Here is a 6,514-nt window from a genome sequence, read left to right as displayed (position 1 = left end):
CCTCCACCTTCCCTTGGGATAGGCAGAGTGTGTGCATGCAGACCCTGGGGACAGCTCTCAGTGCCTGAACCCTACAATAAGCAGGAACACAGCGGCTCTCCACCTCCCTACACGGGGGCTGAGCAGGTGCGTGTGTGGTGGGGCAACAGCTCTCAGGGTGGGAACCCTGTAGAGGACAGTAGTGGGTAGCCCTCTGCTTACCCCCTGGAACCTTCTGCCTTCCCCCTCAGGAGGATCAGTGTGGATGCACACTGTAGAAGTCTGCAGAATTTGGCACACACAAAAGTGAAGACCATTTATCCCTGAGGGTTTACTGAAGAGAGGGGATCATGATCTTTGGACTCTGGGGCTGGAGATCAGGTGCCACCATTTTTATTTTGATCCTCTAAAGAAGCCTGGAGAGCCTTCCGGAACAAAAGCCACACAGGGGACCAGCTTACACTGAGCCCGCCCTCCTGCCAAGGGGCAGAGCAACTCCGCCCAAGCCAAGACACCTGAGAAACAGCATGGCAGGCCTCTCCCCCAGAAGACCAACTGGAAGAATCAGTACACAACAAATTTATGGACCACACAAGACTGTAAAACTCCAGTGTTAGGGGAAAATGGTATATATAATTCAAGGTTTTTCCCTCCTGATTCATTTATCTTTCAGTTTAAAATTCTCCATTTTTTTCTTCTTTCCCTTTTCAACTAGTTCCGTACTTTATCAGTCCTTCTTTTAAAGTCTCTTTTCTTAACTTTTGTTTTTTCATTTAAATTTTATAGATATATTTTTCAGTTTTGGCTTCCTTTCACTCTACTCAATTTTATTTTTGTATATATGTAAGTTTTGTTTTCTTTACAATTTTGGTATTTAGTGTCTTCTAACACAGAGACCAAGATACACCCAGGACCAGCTAGATCACCAGGTTTTGTCCATCTTGTGAGATTATATCCCCCACCCCACCTCCTTTTCTTCATCATCCTTTGCTTTTGTTTTTTTTGTTTGTTTGTTTTCTGGTGTCTGACCTCTTTGAATTTGTCTAGTGTGTATTTTGCTTGGATTGTGGTTGATATTTTTGATCCTGCTCATTCATTCATCCATTCTTCTCTGGGAAAATTGACTAGAAGGAGGAATTCACAACAAAAGAAAGAACCAGAGGTAATACTCTCTGATACATATCTAATCAATATGGATATAAGTAAAATGCCAGATCTGGAATTCAGGATAACAATTATTATATAATTGGACTTGAAAAAAAGCATAAAAGACACTAGAGAATCTCTTAGGGCAGAAATGAGATCTAATCAGGCCAAAATTATAAGTGCTCTAAATGAGATGCCATCCAAATTGGATGCTCTAATAGTTGGTGTAAATGAGGCAGAAGAGAGACAGTGTCATAGAAGTCATGTTGATGGAAAGGAAGGAAGCTGAGGTGGAGAGAAAAACAACTACTAGGACATGAGGGGAGGCCTCAAGAAGCTGGTGATGTTATAAAATGTACCAACATCAGAATTATTGGGGTGTCTGAGGATGAAGAGAGAGTGAGAGAGGGGGCCATAAGGTGTATTTGAGCAAATCATTGCTGAGAACTTCCTTAATCTGGGGTATAAATCAAGCATTCATATCCAAGAGGTAGAGAGGACATCTTCCAAAATCAATGAAAATAGATCAACACCCTGACATATAATAGTGGAGCTTGCAAATTTCAGAGACCAAAAGAAAATCCTGAAAGTAGTTCAAGACAAGAGGTTCCTAACATACAGGGGTAGGAACATTAGACTTACATAAGACCTATCCACAGAGACCTGGCGGACCGGAAAGCGCTGGCATGATATATCCAGGGATCTAGACAAGAAATCCACACAGCCAAGAATACTTTATCCAGAAAGACTGTCATTGGGAATGAAAGGAGAGATAAAGAGTTTCCAGGACAAACAGGAACGGGAAGAATATGTGTCCACCAGGCCAGCCCTGCAAGAATTATTAAGGGGAATCCTGTAAGCAAAGAGAGAGAGCCCAAGAGTAACATAAGCCAGAAAGAAACAGAGACAATCTACAGAAAAAGGGGCATTACAGGCAATACAATGGCACTAAATTCATACCTTTCAATAGTTACTCTGAATGTAGATGGTCTAATTGCTCCAATCAAAGGACACATGGCATCGGATGGGGAAAAAAAAAAAAAAAAGTAAGTCCCATCCATATACTGTCTACAGGAGACTCAGACACCTCCACACTGAAAATGAGGGGGTGGGGAATGATTTATCATGCTAACAGACCTCAAAATAAAGCTGGGGTAGCAATCCTTATATCAGACTAATTCAATTTTAAAACAAAGACTGTCGTAAGGGATGAAGAGGGACACCATATCATACTTAAACGGTCTATTCAAAATGTTGATCTAACAATTATAAATATTTATGCCGCTAACTAGGGAGCAGCCAATTATATCAACCAATTAATAGCAAAATTGAAGAAGCACATAGATAATAACACCTTAATAGTACGGGACTTTAACACTGCCCTCAAAGCAATGAACACATCATCTAAGCAGAAAATCAGCAAGGAAACTAGAGCTTTGAATGACACATTGGACCAGATGGACTTCAGAGATATACAGAGAGCATTCCATCCTAAAGCAAAAGAATAAACATTCTTCCAGAGTGCACATGGAACTTTCTCCAGAACAGATCAAGTACTGGGTCACAAATAAGGTCTCAACTGATATCACAAGATTGGGATTATTGCCTGGATATTTTCAGACCACAATGCTTTGAAACTTGAACTCAATCACAAGAGGAAATTTGGAAGGAGCTCAGACATTTGGAGGTTAAAGTGCATCCTGCTAAGAAATGAATGGGTCAACCAGGAAATTAAAGAAGAACTAAAAAAAAAAAAAAAAAATCATGCAAACTAGTGAGAATGAAAACACATTGGTCCAAAACCTTTGGGATACTCCAAAGGTGGTCCAAAGAGTGACGTACGTAGCCATCCAGGCCTCTCTCAAAAAATTAGAAAAATCCCAGATACACAAGATAACTATACACCTAAAGGAGTTAGAGAAAGAACAGCAAATAAAGCCTAAACCGAGCAGGAGAAGAGGGATAATAAAGATTAGAGCAGAAATCAATGAAATAGAAACCAGAAGAACAATAGAACAGGTCAAGGAAACTAGAAGCTGATTTTTTGAAAGAATTAATAAGATTGACAAACCCCTAGTCACACTTATTGAAAAGAAAAGAGAAAGGATCCAAATTAATAAAACCATGAATGAAAGGGGAGCGATCGTGACCAACACCAAGGAAATACAAAGAATTTCAAGAACATGGTATGAGCAACTATATGCCGAGAGATTAGGCAATCTGAAAGAAATGGATGCATGCCCAGAGATGGACAAATTACCAAAGTGGAAACAGGAAGAAACAGAAGACCTGAACAGACCATAACTAGCAAGTAAATTGAAGCATTAATCAAAAACCTCCCCCAAAACCAGAGTCCAGGGCCAGATGGCTTCCCAGGGAAATTCTACCAAACATTTAAGGGAGAAATAATACCTATTCTACTGAAGCTGTTTCAAAAAATAGAAATGGAAAGGAAAACTTCCAAACTCGCTCTAGGAGGCCAGCCTTATCTTGTCCCCACAACCAGACAAAGGCCTATATCCCAGATGAACATGGATGCCAAAACACTCACCAAGATACTAGCCAATAGTATCCAACAAGTACATTAAAAGGACAATTCACCAGGACCAAGTGGGATTTATTCCTAGACTGCAAGGGTAGTCCAGCATTCACAAATCAATCAACGTGATACATCCCATTAATAAAAGGAAGGACAAGAATCATATGATCCCCTCACTTGATGCAGAAAAAGGGTTTGACAAAATACAACATCCTTTCTTGATAAAAACTCTCCACACTGTAGGGATAGAGGGAACACACCTCAGTACTGTAAAAGCCATCTACCAAAAGCCCACAGTGAACATCACTCTCAAAGGGGGAAAAACTGAGAGCTTTTCCCCCTAAGGTCCAGAACATGATAGGGATGCCAACTCTCACCACTGTTGTTCAACATAGTACTAGAAGTCCTAGCCTCAGCAATCAGACAACAAAAAGAAATAAAAGGCATTCAAATTGGCAAAGAAGAAGTCAAACTCTCACTCTTCATAGATGTCATGGTACTTTATGTGGAAAACCCAAAAGACTACTCCCCCAAATTGCTAGAACTCATACAACAATTCAGCAACATGGCAGGATACAAAATCCATGCACTGGAATCTGTTGCATTTCTAAACACTAACAATGAGACTGAAGAGAGAGAAATTAAGGAATCAATGCCATTTACAATTGCAGCAAAAGCTGTAAGATACATAGGAGTAAACCTAACCAGCAGAGAGATGAAAGATCAGTACTCTAAAAACTACAGAACACTTGTGAAAGAAAATAAGGAAGATACAGAGAGATGGAAAAACATCCCATGCTCTTGGATTGGAAGACAAAATATTTTAAAAATGTCTGTGCTACCCAGAGCAATCTACACATTCAAGGCAATTCCTATCAAATTACCATCGACATTTTTCACAGGGCTGGAACAAACAATCCAAAAATTTGTATGGAGCCAGAAAAGATGCCACATAGTCAGAGGGACATTGAGAAAGAAAGCCAATGCTGGCAGCATCACCATTCCTGACTTTAAACTATATTACAAAACTGTGATCATCAAGATGGCATGGTACTGGTACAAAAAACAGAGACATGGATCAATGCAACAACAACAACAAAAAAGAGAATCCAGAAATGGACCCTCAACTCTATGGTCAACTGAGCTTTGACAAAGCAAGAAAGAATATCCGATGGAAAAGAACAGTCTCTTGGATAAATGGTCCTGGAAAAATTGGACAGCCACATGTGGAGGAATGAAACTGGACCATTCTCTTACACCATACACAAAGATAAACAAAACGGTTGAAAGACCTCAATGTGAGACAGGAATCCATCAAAATCTTAGAGGAGAACCCAGGCAGCAACCTCTTCGGCCTCAGCCACAGTGCCTGCTCGCAAGACATGTCTCCAAAGGCAGAGGAAGCAAAAGCAAAAAAGAACTATTGAGACTTCATCAAGATAAAAAGCTTCTGGACAGCAAAGGAAGCAGTCAACAAGACTAAAAGGCAACCTATGGAGTGGGAGAATGTATTTTTTTAAATGACATATCAGATAAAGAGCTAGTATGCAAAGTCTATAAAGAACTTATCAAACTCAATGTCCCAAAGAACAAATAATCCAGTCAAGAAATGGGCAGAAGACATGAACACACATTTGTCCAAAGAGCACATACAAATAGCTAAGACATCTGGAAAAAAATGTTCAACATTACTTGGCATCAAGGAAATACAAATCAAAACCACAGTGAGATACCACCTTATATCAGTCAGAATGGCTAAAATTACCAAGACACGAGAAACAAATGTCAGTGAGAATGTGGAGAAAGGGGAACCCTATTACACTGTTGGTGGGAATGCAAGCTGGCCCAGCCATTCTGGAAAACAGTATGGAGGTTCCTCCAAAAATTAAAAATAGAGCTACCCTATGACCCAGCAATTGCCCTACTAGGTATATACTCCAACAATTCAGCTGTAGAGAAATGAAGGCGTATCTGCACCCCAATGTTCATAGCAGCAATGTCCACAATAGCCAAACTCTGGAAGGAGCCAAGATGTCCTTCAATGGATGAATGGATAAGGGAGATGTTATTTTACACACACACACACACACACACACACACACACACACACACACACAGGAACATTATTCAGCCATCAGAAAAGATGAATACTTACCATTTACATTGACATGGATGGAACTGGAGGGTATTATGCTAAGTGAAATAAGTCAATCAGAGAAAGACAACTATTATGTGGTTTCACGCATATGTGGAATATAAGAAACAGTGCAGAGGACTTATAAGGGAAGGGAAGGAAAACTGAATGGGAAGAAATAAAAGAGGGAGACAAACTAGGAGAGATTCTTAACTATGGGAAACAAACTGAGGGTTGCTGAGGGGGAGGTTGGTGTGGGATGGGGTAACTGGGTGATGGGCATTAAGGAGGGCACGTGATGTGATGAGCACTGGATGTTATATGCAACTGATGAATTCTTGAACACTGCATCTGAAAATATTGATGTCCTTTGTGTTGGCTAATTGAATATAAATAAGAAAAATTAAATGGGAAGACATCTGTGTTCATGGAGTACTTAATATTGTTAACATAGCAATACTATTCAAATGTATACACAGATAGTATCAGCATTATTATAACCATGATACCAGCAGCAACCCCATTAAAATCCAAGCTACCTTTTTGCATAAACGAAACGGTGATTTTAAAAAAATTCATTTGGAAATGCAAGGGGCCCAGAATAGCCAAATCAATCTAGAGAAAGCAAAACAAAATTGAATGACTCACATTTTCCAGTTTTAAAAATTACTACAAAGCTAAGGGTATTGGCATAATGCCAGATATATAGGCCAATT

This window comes from Mustela lutreola, chromosome X, assembly GCF_030435805.1.
Source record: "Mustela lutreola isolate mMusLut2 chromosome X, mMusLut2.pri, whole genome shotgun sequence".
Taxonomy (NCBI): Eukaryota; Metazoa; Chordata; class Mammalia; order Carnivora; family Mustelidae; genus Mustela; species Mustela lutreola.
Note: the sequence above shows the minus strand (reverse complement) of the source record.